The sequence below is a fragment of the Tursiops truncatus genome, chromosome 1 (assembly GCF_011762595.2).
Source record: "Tursiops truncatus isolate mTurTru1 chromosome 1, mTurTru1.mat.Y, whole genome shotgun sequence".
NCBI lineage: Eukaryota > Metazoa > Chordata > Mammalia > Artiodactyla > Delphinidae > Tursiops > Tursiops truncatus.
In genome coordinates, this window is record NC_047034.1 from 54,251,681 (window position 1) to 54,269,355 (window position 17,675).

Consider the following 17,675-nt stretch of genomic DNA (forward strand, 5'->3'; position numbering starts at 1 on the left):
AGCATATTTTGAGTAAATTCTTCCTCTTACCTGTTTTGCCACCATGGACAAGTTCTCAAACCTTTCCTAGCCTGTTTCCTCATCATAAACTGGGGGTAACAATTCTTGCCCCGTTGTTGTGAGGACCAAATGAGATAAGATATGTGAGGATACTTTGCAAGGCAAAACACATAGTAAAAACACTCTTTTAGGGGCAAAATGGAAGATAATATATGATGATCAAATTACTAATTTTTCAACTTGAGTCCAGTGTTTGTCTCCTGGAAATCCAAGGGCTGGCAGAAATGGGGAAGTTTTCCAATATCCTGGTGCTTTTTCTGTCTTGGTAGGGGCACGTGCCCCCCGCCCCCAGGCCTCCAGGGAAGTCCACCTGGAAAGCTTGGGTGCGTATCTCCGCACTCTTGCCAGCACCCAGTGGGTCTCTTGGACTTGCTTTCATGATAAGAGAAAAGAAGCCTGCAGAAGGCAGCAGAGCAAGACTCAAGATACACATTTCCTTGCCCGCCTGGGTCCTGGTCTCTCCACCTTGGTGGCATGTGTCATCTGCTTGCCACCTGTTCCTAGGAGCCCAGGGGAAGAAGAAGAATCCTCCATCTGTCTCCTGCCTCTCCTCCTACATCTCCACTGAAAGGCGAAGGCACCCTGCTCCCAGCTCAAGGGAAAAGCCAGATTAACCTTTCTGACACTACAGCAAATGTTAACAGTCTGCCCTGCCTTTCATAATGCCAATCCATACACCAGTCATTTACGGTCTGTTAGAAATACAGAGAATATATGTCAAAACTCACCCGCACATGCTGAATCAGAAAAGAGCAGTTATTACTGCAAACTCTATATACATTATTTATCAAATGAACTCTCTGCAGTAGGAATACAATTCATTTCTACTCTCGCTCTCTCTTGTTCTTTCATTTCAGTAGGAGATGAAAGAAACCATTTATAGCATCTTTCTGGGCATTACTCATGCAGCAGTATCCCTGGCTAGGGTTTGAAGTCAGAGTTGCCTATTGCCTGAAGGGAGTGGGCTGCTTCGAGTGGGAAGGAAACAGCTCCTGTCTTCCAGGTTTTCTCAGGCTCCCCCCTCCAGGGCCGCCACCCACCTCCACCTCCTGGAACTGTGAACAACTGGACCTCTCTTCAGCTCTCCAGGCACACCTGAAGGAGGTGGGAACCTTAGCTCAGAGGAAGGCAAGTAACTTTTAAATGCACTTCCTTTGTAACATCAGCTTTGCCAAATGATCACAAGGTGGGGAATGTATTCCCGATAGGTCTGTTTGGGGCCAAGACCAGCTCCCACTTCGTCTCACATGAGGGAACAGAAGAAATAAATCTCTCACTCCGTTTAGACTGGTGTAAACCTTTAGGTGAGGTCCACTCATTTATGTGACCATCTTGGCTCAGAGTTAGGCGTTTTGCCTGGTGGGGGGTTGGTGGTAACAGCGGCGGCAGTGAGTTAATGAAGATGGTGCTGGAGGTTTTGGTAGCAATGGTGGTGGTGGAGGTGATGGTGAGGTGACGGTGGTGGTGGTGGTGGAGGTGATAATGGTGGTGGTGATGGTGGTGGTGGTGATGGGGAGGGTCTGGTGGTCTGTTAATGTGATGGAGGTGATGACTGTGGCAGCAGTAGAGATGATGATGCTAGTGGAGGGATGACAGAGGCAGTGATGATCACAACGACAGTGATGGTGAGGTAGTGGTGATGGTCTATGGATTATGGTAGAGTGTGACAATATAATCTTTGTATTCAAGAGAATTTTTATCAAGAAACAGGACACTTCTTTTGAAAGGGTTTGCTTCTATTTCAAGTTTCCATAAAACCCCTTCTCTGAATCCTGTCCAATTCTGTGTAGCTCAGAGTAGAAGTTGCAAAATGAAAGTTCCATTTCTGAGAGACCGACTGCCTGCTGGGGCCCAAGGTACTTTCTTGACTTTGGGACGAGGGGTCCTGACCATCTTCTCTCCTGAAAGCCAAAGCTTTAGAGCCCAGCTCCAGTCAGCTCCACACCTCTAGCCCACGGTGACTCCCCTCCTCAAACCTTACCTATTTTGCTTAACACATTTATTGCTTTCTTTATTATTTATTTGATCTTGTGCATATGTCCATCAGTCTCAACCGGATTGTAAACTCCCTGAAGATGGGGTACATGTCTTGTGTTTCTTAAATCCTATACCTTTTAAATAAATATACATTGAACAAATGAATGAATGAATCAATGAACCTCTGGTGTTACCATTTTCTCCCCAAATGGTGCATACAACAGTCAAGAAATTAATTAATTTGCACATAAGGATCTTCTCTGCCTTTGCAAGAAAGAGGGAATTTAATTACTACTACTATTACTACTGCAGTAGTCGCTAGCATGTATTGAGCTCTGCACCAGGCTCTCTGCTAAGCATTCCACACACATTATCTCCTTTGATCTTCACAGTGGGCTTATGAAGTAGGTACTATTTCCCCATTTTATAGATGGGAAACTGAGGAACAGGGAGTTTCAATAATTTATACTAAAACCTTAAAAAGTACTAGCTTTGGAATCAGATAGACCTGGGTTCAAATAAGAACTCTGTCATTTAACAGTTAAATGGCTTTTCTTGTAATATACATAATATATATTTAATGTATGTGATAACAGATGTAGTTAATATGATGTAGTTAACATACTATTCACATACATGTAGTTAATATAATATTATAATAAGTTTTGCAGACACACACACACACACACACATACACCTTAGCTCAGGGCCCAAAACAAAGTAAGTGTTCAATAAATAGTTGCTCTGTTTCCACCCTCCTTTATTTTTCTGCTTAAGGTCTTACAGCTTTCAAGTGATGAAAACAGGGGTTCAACTACATGTCTGGTTATACATCAACTATACCTAAGCGCATGCTCTCACAAACCATATATTCAGCTTCAAAAATGAGCTCTTTCCCTGGGCACTGAGGGTGAGTCACAGGGTATCTCCAGCGGTGATGATGCCACATGATCAAATCAGTGAGAACCCAGGCAGGCCAGTTTGGTGGGCCGTCTCAGTGGTCCAGCGCCTGTCTACAAAGTCAACGTCTTGTTTAGCCATCCACCTGCAGCTGGCCCATCGACCACAGCCTGGGATCCCACCACATCTTATTATACTGCCAGGAGCACTGTCTCTGGAGACGGAGCCCCTCCAAATACAATCAGCTGGTGCCACGGGGCAGCTTCTGTAGGGAGTCAGCCAATCCGGGCCTCCCTGACTCACCGGCAGCCCACATGTGGCAGCTCTAGGGGCATATTTCTCCTGTGCTGCTTCACCCAAGTGTTAAAAATTAATTTAACTCTGATCGCACTGACAGGGGAAAAGTTAATAGAAGTTTTATTTTTAATATATGAGGAACCTTAACGGGATTTAAACTTAATGCCTCAGAAATGGGAAGGACTGCTGACAATTTATCTACCAGAATCTGCAGACTTTTGTGGGGAGCTAGAGAAATGGAAGAAGAATGATTCCAGCAGCTAGATACAGGATGGAAATACCCCTCATAGCAACTGGGAGAAATCCCAATGGTCTGCCGACCCAAGAAATTGACTCATAAATTGCAAAAATCCTCAGTTTCCCCTTACTACCCTGACCTTTGGTTTTCTTTACTATCCAGAAAAAAATATCATTTCAATTTTTTAAAGATATAATAGAGCTTTTCACTTAGAAACAGAGAATTTTAGAGCTGATTTCTCCCAGCTATAATAATTTATGATACTAAGAGATGCAGAGGGAAAGTTTACAACAGAAAATCGTGTTTTAGACGTGGCTCTTGGCTATTTTCAAAAGCTACTAACTTAAAAATCTCTCATGCAAAACATTCTTCAGTACCTTTAGCCTGAACTGCCTGAACTATCCGTTGCTAGACTCTATTTCATTAAGGAGACCAGCCAACTACTGTTGCTTAGGAAATCTTTCACGGGATGTTTATCGGGTGCCTACTACGTGTCAGGTGCCTCAGGCCCTATGTCTCAATGAGAAGAGTATAAAAGAATTTGCAGCCATGCTTTAAAACTGCCATGGTTTCCATGTTGCAGATGAAGCAACCATGGCTCAGACAGTGAGGGACACTTGTTCAACATCATACAACTAAAACATGATGGAGCCAGTACTCAGAGCGCTCTGTCTGCAAAGCACACGTTCTTTCTACAATACCAGATGACCATTGTGGGGAAGAGAGGATGTTTCCGTTCTATCGTGCTGTGCTTGGCATCGTTGGGCACGTTATGAATGAATGAATGAATGCAGCATGACTGGCTGCTTCTGAGCATTCTCTGACCTCTGCTTACAACCCTAAGGAATGATTCTATCACTGAGAGTTCAGTCACTCTGGTAAGAGGTGTGGAATACACGTGGGGGTGTGGAGAGATGTTTTGGGTAGAACTCTGCCTGTTAAAACCCTTTTCATGGAAAGAAATGTTCTTTTACTTCCATTCCCAGCCCCAGCAGACAGATTGTTAGACTCATTTAGAAGATGGAGAGACTGTGCAACTGTCTGGTGTCTTCAGCAGTTAACAGGCCTCAGCTCACCTTCCTTTCCCTGTAAGGATAACAGGAGCCTGAGAGCAGGAAGTCAGGGTCCATCTCTGAGAATCTGACTCTGCCCATCCCTCCCTGACCTTTTCATAAAGGCGAAATGTGGCTAATACGAAAGCAGTTTCACCCTTGATCAAAAACTACAAATCAGAGACCTGAGCTCACACCCTAGCCCTGCCATGTGTTCGCTGTGTGTCCCAGGAGAACTCACCTCACCTCTCTGGGCCCTGGCTTTGTCGGCTGGCACTTAATGGTCTACGACTTGATCCCTGCCCTTCACATCTAACTATCACATCTAACTTCCTGAAGTTCAGGAACTGGGCTATACATTTCTCTCCTTCCAGCCCTCACACTGCTCCATCATCAAGTCTGGCTCAACTTTATTTCCAAAATATTTCAACAATCACCTGGGTGAAGGGTTATTGGGAATTTCTGTCCTATTTTTGCAACTTTTCTCTAAGTTTGAAATTATCTCCATCCTTTTTTTGTTCCTCTCTCCATTCCTTCCACCCTGGTCCAAACCTCCATCACCTGGGTTATTACATTTGCCTCTACTATTGTTTGTTGTTTGTTTTTCTGCTTCAACGCTTGCTCTTTACCATACATTCTCCACAAAGAAGCCAGGAGGTCTTTATTTCGTTTTTGTTTGTGTTTTTCTTAATTTTTGTAAAACATGAATGATATAAAGTTTACCATTTTAACTCTTTTTGAGTGTACAATTTATTAATATTAAGGACATTCACATGCTTGTGCAACCATCACCACCATCCATCTCCAGAACTTTTGCATCATCTCAAACTGAAACTCTCTACCCATTAAACAGTGACTCCCCGTACTCCCCCAACCCCAGCCCCTGGTAGCCACCATTCTACTTTCTGTCTCTGAATTTGAGCTCCCTGGGACCATAGATCTCTCTCTCCAGCTCCCTCACATAAGGGAAACCTACAGTGTTTGTCCTCTTGGGTCTGGCTTATTTCCCGCAGCACAATGTCTTCAAGGTTCACCCATGCTGTAGCACGTTAGAATTCCCTTCCCTCTAACACTGAATAATATTTCATTGCATGGATAGACCACATTTTGTTTATCCATTCATCAGTTGGTGGACATGTGGGTTGTTTCCCCCCTTTCGGCTATTGTGAATAATGCTGCTATGAAGGCTGGCATACAGGGTCATCTTTTAAAATACAAATCAGTTCCTGTCACTCTCCACTCCTTTAAAGCTCTCCAAAGCTTTATGTAAAAATGAAATCTAAACTCCTTTCCCTTGTCCACTAATTTCTACAGGTTCCCTCTCTGGCCTCTCTCTTTCCCCCAAGCTCACCAGGCTCTAGCCGTACCAGCCCCTGTTCGCTTCTCAAACTCACCAAGCATGTCCTCCTGAGGGCTTTTGCACATGCTCTTCCCCCTGCCTGGACTGCTTTCCCCCTAGACTCGAGAGTGGCCAGCTCCTTTTCATTCAGGACTTCCCCGTGCACCTGAGCTGCAGGAGCCCAAGCGTCCATCCAGTCACCAGGTCCTGCTCCTAGTTTGTTCCCAAACAGCTGCACCCCTGACATCACATAACATCCCTGTTGGGTGCTGCCTTCTCCCCATTCTAGACTGTAGAGCAGGCTGCCTCGCTCACTGCTGAATCCCAGAGCCCAGACAGGGCCCGGCACACAGGGGGCACTGTGTGTTTGTGGAATGAATACATCCGAAAGTCAGATCTGACAGTGCCGAGTGGAAGCGTAGCAGGACAGGGGAGTCACAGGGCTCCGAAAGGAGCTGACTGGGGGAACAGTGTTGGTTCCTGTTACACTCCAGCCTCTGCTGTGAACTCTTCCTTCAGCAGCTGCGTTGGCCGCCTCCACGTGGGAGCCCTGGGTAGAGGAACATATGGCATGGAAGGGCACACCTGGCACCATAAAGCCCAAGGCACGTGTCCACTCCCAGCTATGTCAGCCTTTGAGCTCCCAGAGAGCTTGGAGGTGACAGGGGAAACCTGGCTGGGTGCAGCCGGAGCAATTCTTAATAGGCGTGTCCCCAGGTCACTGTACCACGTAATATATATGAGGAGAAAACCCATTAGTCTGTGTCTCTTCAACGTTCAAAATGTTAAGTCATTTTTCAGGCTTGGCTTGATTTCTCTTTCATCAATAAGAGCTACAATCCTGCCAAGCTGGGAACAGATAGCTCTACCTGCTGCTGAGATAGGCAGCTTTGTAAAAGGTACTTAATGGTCTACGACTAACGTAAGAAGGGGGTGCCAGCCACCATCCTATGCTCAGCAGGTTCCACACGGCTGCTCTTAAGAGCTATCAGAGGCTCTCATCCTTGGAAGGGGGGGTGTTACAGCTGGATGGCCTATCCTAGGGCCACAGTGATGACATCCGTCACTGGAGAGACATAACCAAGACTTCTGCTGGAAAGATGCTGCATGCTGGACACAGGTGCAAGCTGGAAGCCTGGAGGCCTGGCTCAGGTGCACCTCTTCTAGTAACCAGGTGGCACTGACAAGTCTTTGAACTAACCTCTTTGGGTCTCTATTCCATAAAGTGCAAAAGCAAATAATTGAGCCAGATGGTTCTCAAGCCCCCTTAAAGCCTGGACATTCTAACGCAGGTGTAGCGTGCAGAGAGAGATGTGAGGGAGAGAGGGGAACCTAACGCTGCTTTCATCCCCTTCACGTTTTGCCTTGCACCAGCTTGCAGTTGGGTAGGACACTTCAGGACTCCAAGCCAAGGGCGAATTTATCTTTGTGGAAAAGAAAAGTAGGAGAAGAAATTATTTCCCCTCCCCCCAAAATGATCAGTTAAAAATCTACAGAATTGCAGTTGACAAAAATAGCTTTCTCATTATTATAAGGATGCTACTGGCTATGCTTCTAGATCACCGTGCCGCAGACAGATTCTCGGGGCCCCCTTGGATTTCCACGGGTCCCTTTAGGGAGAGCCCCTGGCCCTGACTACTCTGGCCCATACAGTCTGCCTGGTCAGGGTCCATGTTTCCATGAAGAATGGGTTTCAATCATTCATTCATTCATCAAAAAAAAATGTCTTGAGAAAGCAGGGGTGGGGGGATGTGGTGGTGTGATGAATTGGGAGATTGGGATTGACATATATGCACTAATATGTATAAAATAGATAACTAATAAGAACCTGTTGTATAAAAAATAAATAAATAAACAATTTTTTAAAAAATGGCCCAGAGAACTTCCATCTCTGGCGATGATGGAATAACTTATATCAGACCAACTTTAACACCAAGAATTTGCATAAGAGCTAATCATAAAAATAATTTAAATATATTTTATGATATATAAAATATAAAAGTAACATATACATATATAAATATACAATAATAAAAACATTTTTCTTTTTAAAAAATGTAAAATAATAAAGGTATTTAAAAAACAATGTTTTAAGGTGTCAAGAGCAATCACTTCCAACTCGAAAGTCTGAGATGAAAAAAAAAATGTCTTAAGCACTCACTTTGTGCCAGGAACTCTAGACACAGAGATGCAAGATACAGTCCTTGTTCTCCAGGAGTTCCCCATTCAGAGAGACAAGTAAATAGAGTGATCAGGCCACAGCAGTCAGGTGTGATAAGTGCTATGGAAAAGAGAAGCACAGGCTGCTATGGGAACCCAGAGCAGAGAACTTAACCCAGAGTTGGGAGGAATACTCTGCTATCAAGGAGGTCTCCCTGGAGGAGGTGACGCCTGAGCTTGTCTTAGAAGATTCTACCCAAATATCTCTATTTTTGTCATTGCTAAAGGTTAAGATCAGCTCACAGCTGCAAGGGACTATGGAGAAATAGTGGTTCCAGGGTTTGGGAAGAGGAGTTGAGGGTCTGATGGAGGGACAGAGAGAGGGATTATGAAGCCACACTTGGTCATAAATCTTTAATGACACTAAATGACAAGGATGGGGGATAGGTTTTTTCCCATCATACCAGGTAAGGTGGAGGGTTCCATTGATGGACTGACATTATTCCAGGAGACGTAGTAGGTGGACAAGAGAGCAAGAGAGCTGGCCTTCCTGATAGGAGAGTGGTTTATGTGACAGGCCAGGGGTCTAAGCCAGATGGGGAGAAGGAAGGGGCACCAAGAGGGAGAGGGCCCAGGAGAAAACGGAGGCAAGGGGGACTGGTGAGCCAGCGTGGGAGGACGAGCCAGTGTTGCAGAAGCAAAGCCTGAGTATGCGGAAGGTAGGCGGTGAGGTTGCAGATGAAGCCAACCTGTGTCAGGCAGAAACACGGAGACTCTCTGGGCTACAAAGAAGGAAGCCTTGAGGAGGGAAGCTCCCAAATCTCTAAGGAAAAGGGCAGAGCTTCCCCGGCCCTCTGAACTTGAGGAGGTTTCCTTCTCCCTCCTACATGAGCAGATGAGAAAGGATCCCCCTAAACCCAGCCCAGATCCGTGGGGATGCAGCCAGATGGGATCCCCTGCCTCCTCTGACATGTTAGTAAAGCCTCAGCATTTCCTTAGAGCTCCATCTTTTTTGTCTGCTCTGCACCTTAGGCTCCACAAATGCCTTCTTGGGACAGATGGCAGCCATGAGTATCTGATCTCCAGGGCCATTCATTTAGCAACCGACCCAGCACAAAATGTAAATGTCTCCTAACTGGTCTGCACAACCACTCAATATTTTCAAGAATCTAGCATTTGTAGAGGAGCAGGAAAAAGAAGAGGGAAAGAGAGGGGAACGATGCCCTTAAGACATCGTGCAGGACCAGCCCACCCCAGAGGTATTGAGGATGTGCGGGTGCCCTGGACACTGCTGTGGGCATGTATGTGTCCATGTGTGTACACATGCGTGCATTTGTGTGTACACTGTGTCTGCATGTGTGTGCGTCTGTATGTGTGCCCAGGTGCCTGTGTATGTGTGTGTGCATGCATGCATGTGTGACTGAATGTGTGCCTGTATGTGAGAGGGGAGTAGCAGGGTTCCCTGGGGAATTTGAGGTCTTGCCAGTCGGTTCTGTGGCAGTCTATGGATGCAATCCCATCAGGCTGCTTGGGAGGCAGCAATTTCCACAGTGTTTTCTACTACAAGTGGTCTCTGCTATTTCAGATAAAAAACAACCTAGGGTCTTTGCAGAAGCTCCCATGATCTGCTATCACTTAAATGTGTCAGCAGGTGGCAATGCCAGCAGGCTGATCGCTGGGTCAGAAGACAGGACCCTACAGAAAACCAATTCTCTTAGATGGGAGCCAGCCCCAAGGAAGGGCTGAAATGTGCCCAAGCAGCTTCAACCTTCCCTGGACCATCCCTCTGTGTGGGGTACAGGACAGACCCAGGCGGCTCTTGGCATGGAGGAAAGTAAGACGGCTCAGAGGCACAGCCCACTCCCTCCCCGAGCTCCCCTGCCTGCCTTAGAGGGAGGAACAGCTCCAGGCTCAATCCTAGACCGCAGGTTCGCTGGTGGACTTGCAGGGGCCGCCAAAGTGAACATCAGGAACCTTGAACCTGGAAGCATCTGCTTCCCGCCCAGGAGGGTGTGTGACTGGCCAGCCTCCTCTAGCGGCTTCTAATTGACTCTGCCCTTCTTGAGCTGAGCCAGGTCTCTGTGTCCCATGTGACTGTTCACGTTGATGGATCAGAGGTACACAAGGGGGCTGAGTGGGCCACTGACCGCAGAATGGCAAGCCAGCAAGACCCCCAAAAGCCCCTGAGAGCAGGGCGTGGGAGATAAAGGTAGAGCTATCGCGCCAGGGCTCAGAGCCCATGTGGGGCAGGGAAGCCAGGTGTGGTTCACTGGAGCTCCGACGTGGCTCCAAACCACCCCCGTTCACACCTGGGAAAGGCGAGTCAGGCATCTGTTATCTTTTCCCCATGGAAAGTGATGCACAGCATGATAGCAACAGTAATGATAATAATAAGTGGCATTTACTGAGCCCTTACTACGCCTTACTACCAGGCAGTGTGTTGAAGGTTCTCATGGATTAGCTCATTAAATCCTCATAACAACCTGAAGAGAGAGAGGTACATAATTGGTCCCGTATTACATGTGTCGAAATAAAATTTGATGATATCAAGTGAGGAATGTTCCCTTGTTGAGTGCCACACACCTCCCTCCCTACGTGGAGCCGCAGCCTTCATTGCCTCAGAAGCTACGCCTTGCCCACAGGTGGTGGGCGCAGAGGATACAAAATCAAGAACAAAAAACAACCAACTAATGGGCTTCCCTGGTGGCTCAGTGGCTGAGAGTCCGCCTGCCGATGCAGGGGACACGGGTTCGTGCCCCGGTCCGGGAAGATCCCACATGCCACGGAGCGGCTGGGCCCGTGAGCCATGGCCGCTGAGCCTGCGCGTCCGGAGCCTGTGCTCCGCAACGGGAGAGGCCACAACAGTGAGAGGCCCGTGTACCGAAAAAAAAAAAAAAAAAAAACAACTAATAAAAAAATAGAGAAAACACAGAAATTGATCGTGTCTCCTAACAGGCATTGTAAGAATCATAGCAGAGACCATAGTCCTGAAGTCCCAGGGGTTTTGATTGACAAAAGCACTGGGACTTTTTGCTTTGATGTTTTATAGAGAATGTATTTTCTACATTCCAAAAGTTTGACTTGGATTATGAAGAGGCAGAGCGGGAGGGACTGGCTGCTGAAAGCGTCTGCCAACAACAGGGACTGGGAAGAAGGCAGGATGATGAATGGTTTAAGAACGATGCCTTCCTCCCACTCAGTCAAAAAAAAAAAAAAAAAAAAAGGAGCAGGAATAAAATAAAAAGGGATGGTGGGAGGAGAAGGAGGGAGAAGAAGCGGACAATCTACAGAGAAGCAGGCCGAAGACCAGAAAGGAGAGGAACCAAATTCACTGTTGGTGCGGGTCTCTGAGAGGAGCCAGGGCTCTCTCCTCCCCACTCTCTCTGCACCCACCCTGCACCCTCTCCATGCCATCACTACTTTCAGAAGATGCGAGAAACCCAGCTGAAGTGTTTCCTGGGTTTATGCTGCAGGGAGCAGCAGAGGGAGGTTTTGAGCCTCCGGAACACACACACATACACAGACACATAGCAAACGTCTGGGGCACCCACACACCCTGAGTGCCAGGGGTGGGGGCTGGTCCTGCTAGATGTCTTAAGGGCTGTCATTTCTCTCCTTCCCCCAGCTCACTGTGATGGCCAGGTCTCTTGCTCTGGGCACCAAGACTGACTGGGCAAGTGTTTTTCTTTCTTTGCTTTTTTATTGCATAAATAATTCAGTATATTATAACCTGAATAACATTTTCATGGCAAAAAAGAAATTACAGTTAAGCAAAAGGAAAAATAATTAAAATCCCGCCATCCAGAGATGCTCACTATTAATAATTTGTGTGTATGTGCATGTCTACCTATAGATCTATGCAAGTTAGGTGTATTTTTATAGCAATAGTTTCCAACTGGTTTTACAGTCAGATTGGGAAGGACTATAGCCATAAGTTAGACTATGTCACCAGTAATTACAAGGCTGCCCTTAATTCAGGAATTTCCATATAGTCCCATAAAGATAAAATAAAGGAAAAGTCATAGCCATCTTGTGGCTGGAAGAATGTACCTCAGGGGAAAGAAGGGACGGAGTCCAGCTTCTGACCCAAGGATACCGTGCAGACCAGGCCAGACTCTGAGCTCTGGTCCTGATGCTGGGATGCCCTGGGTGCCAGTGTCAGGCCCAGCGGGGCCGAGCTGTCATTCTCTCCCTGTTGCCTGCAGACCCAGGACTTAGTTCATTTTCAAGTATGTGCAATACTTGCAAAATGCCCTGAGTTAGAAACCCTCCTCTCAGGATCAGAGAGATATGCACTGGGGAGCAGAAGGGGGCAAGTTGATCCCTAAGACAGTGAGAGTCCCAACTCTTTAGACCCCCAGAAGCTTGAGATCAACATCCCACCACAGTCTTAGAGACCCGTGTGAAAAGACTTGAAAAGCCAGGCACACAGGAAACATGTGCTCCCCATAATGGTTCAGATGAAATTATATTGTCCAGAACATTTTAAAAGCAAGCAGCTTATTTCAAACAGGGGCACACAGAGGCTACTGATGTGCACTGTGAAAACTCAATAAAGGAGAACATCTAATGAAAACAGATAAAACGTACCACTGCAATCACAGGTCAGGCATGAATGATTAACCTCGGGGAGTTTTCTATCCGTTCTGAGAACTATGGATTGAGTCTCTGGTATACAGTTTGGCAGATACTGGTTCTCCATTTCATATGAGAGAGGTTGAAGCAGGAAATGTTTTTATTTCTTCTTTAAATATATACTGTAATTGCCAGTCCGCAATGACTAAACGTTATTATCCATCTGTTGGTTGTTCAAGGACCTGTAATCAGTAAACCTTAGCAGGTTCACGCCACCTTCTGTAGCACAGTGGCTGGGGCATGTACACCCAGGTAAAGTACTGAGAATTTGTTACTGGACATTTTTATAGAGACCAGGAAATGAAAACAGCCTTGAACAGGTTTAAAACTTCTGCTCAAAATTTTTTGATGCATTCTCACTGCAATCAGAATAGAATGTAAACTCTTCCGTTTGGTTTATAAGGCCTCCCATGATCTGGCCCCCTATTCTGTGTCATGTCTATTGCTTCCTGACCTTCTCTGCATCAGCCATCTTGCTCTTCAAGAGTCTTCAAAGGTGTCAAGTTCTTTTCCAACTCAGGGTCTTTGCACATGCTTTCCCCTCTCCCTGAGCCATTCATCTCTGCTCCCACACTCTCTACCTGACTTTCTCTTTCTCTTTCTTCAAGTCTCAGTTTAAATATCACCTCCTCAGTGAGGTCTTCCCTGAATGCCTTCTCTTAAGTAGCTTCTACCTGCCCACCAATATCATCTCAGCATCCTGCTGGTCTCCTCTAGGTCACTGCTTGCAGTTTAGAGTGGTTTAGTTGTGAGTTTACACGCCAGGCCTATGTCTCTCCCAGGGGACAGGATGGCAGAGATTGTGTCTGTATCATTTACCACCATAATTCTAGCAATAAGATGGATGGGTGGACGAACCATGCTATTTGTTGCTATTTGTTATTTGGGGGATGTAATGTGTAAATGGCAGATTTGAGTCAGGACCTATGACACAGTCACAGGGATTAGAGTCCAGGAAGCTCTGCCCACAGACCAAGAGGTAAGGCACCCAGGGGTAGACCAGCTGTACTTCGTGTCTCCCCCATCGTACCTGTCAATGTGGGCCTCTCTTTTGCCATGCACCCAAATTCCCCTTAGCCCTTCAAAATCCTTAGCTCTTTTAAGTCCCCATCAAGTCGCATTTCCTCCTTTAAAAAGGTTCTAGCTTCCTCAGTCAGAAAATCAAGAGACTCCTTAACACCCTTCTTCATGCTACAGGGCTCCTTCCTATCCCTCTAACAATCATGGCCCTAACTCTCAATTCACTACTTGTGTTCTGTCTCTATCAGGCACCTTGGCTTTGTATGCTGGTTGTGATTTTCCTATCAGATGATAAGTATTTTGATTAGAGTCTCTGATTCTGGTGCCTCGCTATCCTGAGAGTTCTAGCTGTAGTGGACACAGACCTCCCCCGCCCCAGACGAGTCCTAATGCTCTCCCATGGGCTTGTGGTTTCACGAATCCCTCTGCCTCAAGCTCCAGTCAGAGGGATTCCGTTCTTTTCAGTTTCCTTTGAAGAGGAGCACCCCTCAAAAAATCAACGCCCAAACAGAACATTTATAGGGACAGTAAAACTTCCTGAAGGTTTTGGACACCGCAAAGAAATAAATCATATCTCAATTCCTGGAGCAGTCAATCTCAGAACCCATCTTTTTGCATTCCTTTCTACCCGATTCCTTCCCAACTATCCATCCAGACTCCATAATCTTTCCTTAGGGTCCTCTCTTCCTTTAGTTCCCACCTCTCCTTTTCCCCCTCTTTCTCGGAACCAAAACAATTCTCCTTGTCTCTGGCAGAGAAAAGTAGTGATTATCTACGGAAGCTGAAACACGCATTAGGGGTGTCTCACACTCCACTCCAGGCTCAACACAGCAAAGCCTTTTTAAAATGTCTCACCTCAGCTTATGATCTTGCTTCAATATCCTCTACCATCTCTTCCAAAATGCCAAGCACACAGTAGGTGATAGAAAAGACTTGCTGAACACTGACTGGAGGACCTGGTTGACCTGGGGGTCCTGGGGGGGTAAAGCGTAAATATCATGAACGCTTGGTAGTGATAGAACATTCTAGGCTAGCATTCATGTCCCTGATCCTCCTGGTGTGAGAAGTAAGAGTTCCCTTCTCCAAAACCATAAGGGCAGTGCCATCCAGAGACAGGAAATCCATAGTTCAAATTAAAATAAAGTGGCAATAAAGTGACACACAAATACCCAGTTGTAAACGTGGAAGGGACTTAACTTAATCAAGCAAAAGGGCACAGCTTTTCTATTGCAGCATAATGGAAAGGCGTTTTACTACACTGGCAATTGGCAAAAAAGTCAAACGACTTTATGAGGCTTTTTCTAAATTACCTTTATTAATGCATGTAATATTTTTGAAAAATTATGCTACAGAGTAAATGTTCCATTGAGCTACAAGTTGCCTGCAGGAATGTGTTTGAAATATACATGGCGAATATGTTACTATCTCTACAACTCATTTCACACTGACTTCACCCTTCTGAAACCAAACTAGCACTGAGTACTTGGAAAGGTATGGGTATTTTACAACAAAGTATACAGCATGGGTAAATTTGCAGATCCTGGAAATACACCAATTGTCAGAGTGTGAGAACGTATTTGGGAGTTTTCTCTTAGGACTTCTTTTCCCAGATCCCTTCATCTTTCTGATATGTAGACATTTACTTTTAAAAACCTCTTCCAGCTGATTTGAATAAATGTGTTTTGGGGCAGCTGACAGGGCTTTTCGTATTTATTGTACTTTTTAACGCTTGGAAACAGAAGATCTAATGGCTGAGGTGTGCCAGGAAGGATGCGGGTGAAAGCTTTTGCCTCTCTCCTCTGGTCGTTCTGTATGCATCTATCTTGATAGACAGTACATCTAGTTATGGTCCAGGGATTCCAAACGATTGGAATCGTTTGAACTACAGAGGATTCACCTCTGTAGTTGGCTCTGAGACCACCCTCTCACTTTGAATGTGCTAGTAATCCGGCCAATATAATTTCAGAGCCTAGGATTCAACATCAACGTTTCAACCCAGATCTCTCCCGTCTTACAGCCTGTCGTCAGGCATGACCCCTGAGCTACTCTCTACCTTCATTCACTTTCATCTTGTTTCTGCTTAAGTCTCCAATCACTTTCGTGGTTCTAAGTCAAACTGATGGGAGTCATCTTGTCCTAATTTATGAGGCTATTTTACATATCCTGCTGCTTGCTATTCACAGTGAATTCTATAAACTGGTTGGAGAAGGAGAAGGGAGAGGGGGAAAAAACCAAGAGCAAAACAAGATGTAAAAAAAGGTAGGTCAGTGAGGCAAACTAAAATTGACTGCACTGCTTTACCTCGTGGATTCCTCCAGAGCTCCCACTTCAGAGAGGAAAAACATGCCGCCTCTCTGCAGACTGAAGCTACAACATCCCCGAGAAGCCACCATCAGCCAACGGATGCCAGGCTTTGCCCCTCTGTTCCCACTGCAGCTAGTTCCAGACTAGGAAGACTTCCAAATGCAAAATATGTCACATTTAGACATAACTTTTAAATTCTGTTTTTTAGTCATTCACACTCCCTTTCCTTGCTTATCTAACCCGCACCTTGGTTTTTCGATTCGTTTTAGAAGCCCCTCTTCATATTTTTCTTTGGCAGGATGATAGTGTATTAGAAGTATTTGGATCAAGTCACTGATGAGTAGCTGGTTGGAAATCATCAGCTAGGAAGGGGAACCAGGACCTCCCGCAGCCAGTGTTAGGGCTGGTGGATGAGATGTGGTGATTTCCCTAGTAGCTCAAGGGGTTACCTTGAGGTCCCCTTCTCTCACCATAGCTCCTCCACTGGCCTCCCACGGACTTGCCTTCCCACAGTCCTTTGAAAGTCAGTATATTTCTACAGCTGGCAGAATGTTGCCCATGGCTATTACAAGGAAGAACAATGATCTAAGATGCGTTTATCTAACATATAATAATTGATAATGTCTAAATTGGTTTAATTTTTAAGTATGTATATGTAACATACATGTAATATATATGTGTATATAGAAGTAAATATATTTACATATAGTATATGGATATGCACACAAATTTTTGATCAAAAAGCGTTTTGTTTCTCCCATGGTATCCCATCTTCTCATCTTATACTATGCCAGCAAGTGTTCTGACCACACAAACAGCACAAAACTAGAGTGATGTTTCATTTCCCAGATAAGCAGAAAACGCCAAGTCACTGGATAGAGCTTAATCCATCCACCATGTGGTGATACCAGCCATGTGCTAGGCACCATGTTAATTGCTAGGGACACAGAAGTGAATAAGATCCATGTTCTTGGGCTTCCCTGGTGGTGCAGTGGTTGAGAGTCTGCCTGCCGATGCAGGGGACGCGGGTTCGTGCCCCGGTCCGGGAAGATCCCACATGCCGTGGAGCGTCTGGGCCCGTGAGCCATGGCCGCTGAGCCTGCGCGTCTGGAGCCTATGCTCCGCAATGGGAGAGGCCACAACAGTGAGAGGCCCGTGTACAGCAAAAATAAATAAATAAAAAGATCCATGCCTTTACCTTCACTCTCAGCTGATGACCTGCTTCTTTGAGAAATGCAAGCAATCAGAAGAGAAATTCTATCCCCTCCCACTTTCCCATTTACTAACCCACTTGCCTTTACTCTGCCTTCCCTCCAGTGACTAGGCTCTTATCTAAATCCAGCTCTCTCTGTTTGAATACTGGATCTCATCCTCTCTTGCCCACTTAAGGACACTAGTCCACTGAACATCCTCTCTATTCTGCATCATCTATTTTCCTCTGCTTTGAAGTCACTTATGACTTCCACATTGCCAAATCCAATGGTCAATTCTCAGTTCGCATCTTACTGGATAGATTCACAGCTCTTAACACAATTGAATCCTCCCTGCTCCTTGAAACACTGTCTTCCCTTGGTATGGATGAGTCCACACTCTCTTGGCTCTCCTTGTGCCTCAGTAGGTCCTCTTTCTCATTCATCCTTGCTGGTTCCTCATCATTAATTACATCTCTAAATGTCAGTGCACCCTCCGCTTC

The 17,675-nt window shown here is 45.8% G+C and overlaps 1 long non-coding RNA gene across 2 annotated transcripts in view; it reads right to left on the reverse strand.

Moving 5' to 3' along the window:
- LOC109552916 (uncharacterized) overlaps positions 1 to 17,675 on the reverse strand; it is a 371,016-nt gene that overhangs the window by 109,221 nt on the left and 244,120 nt on the right. The gene's annotated exons all lie outside the window — the stretch shown is intronic.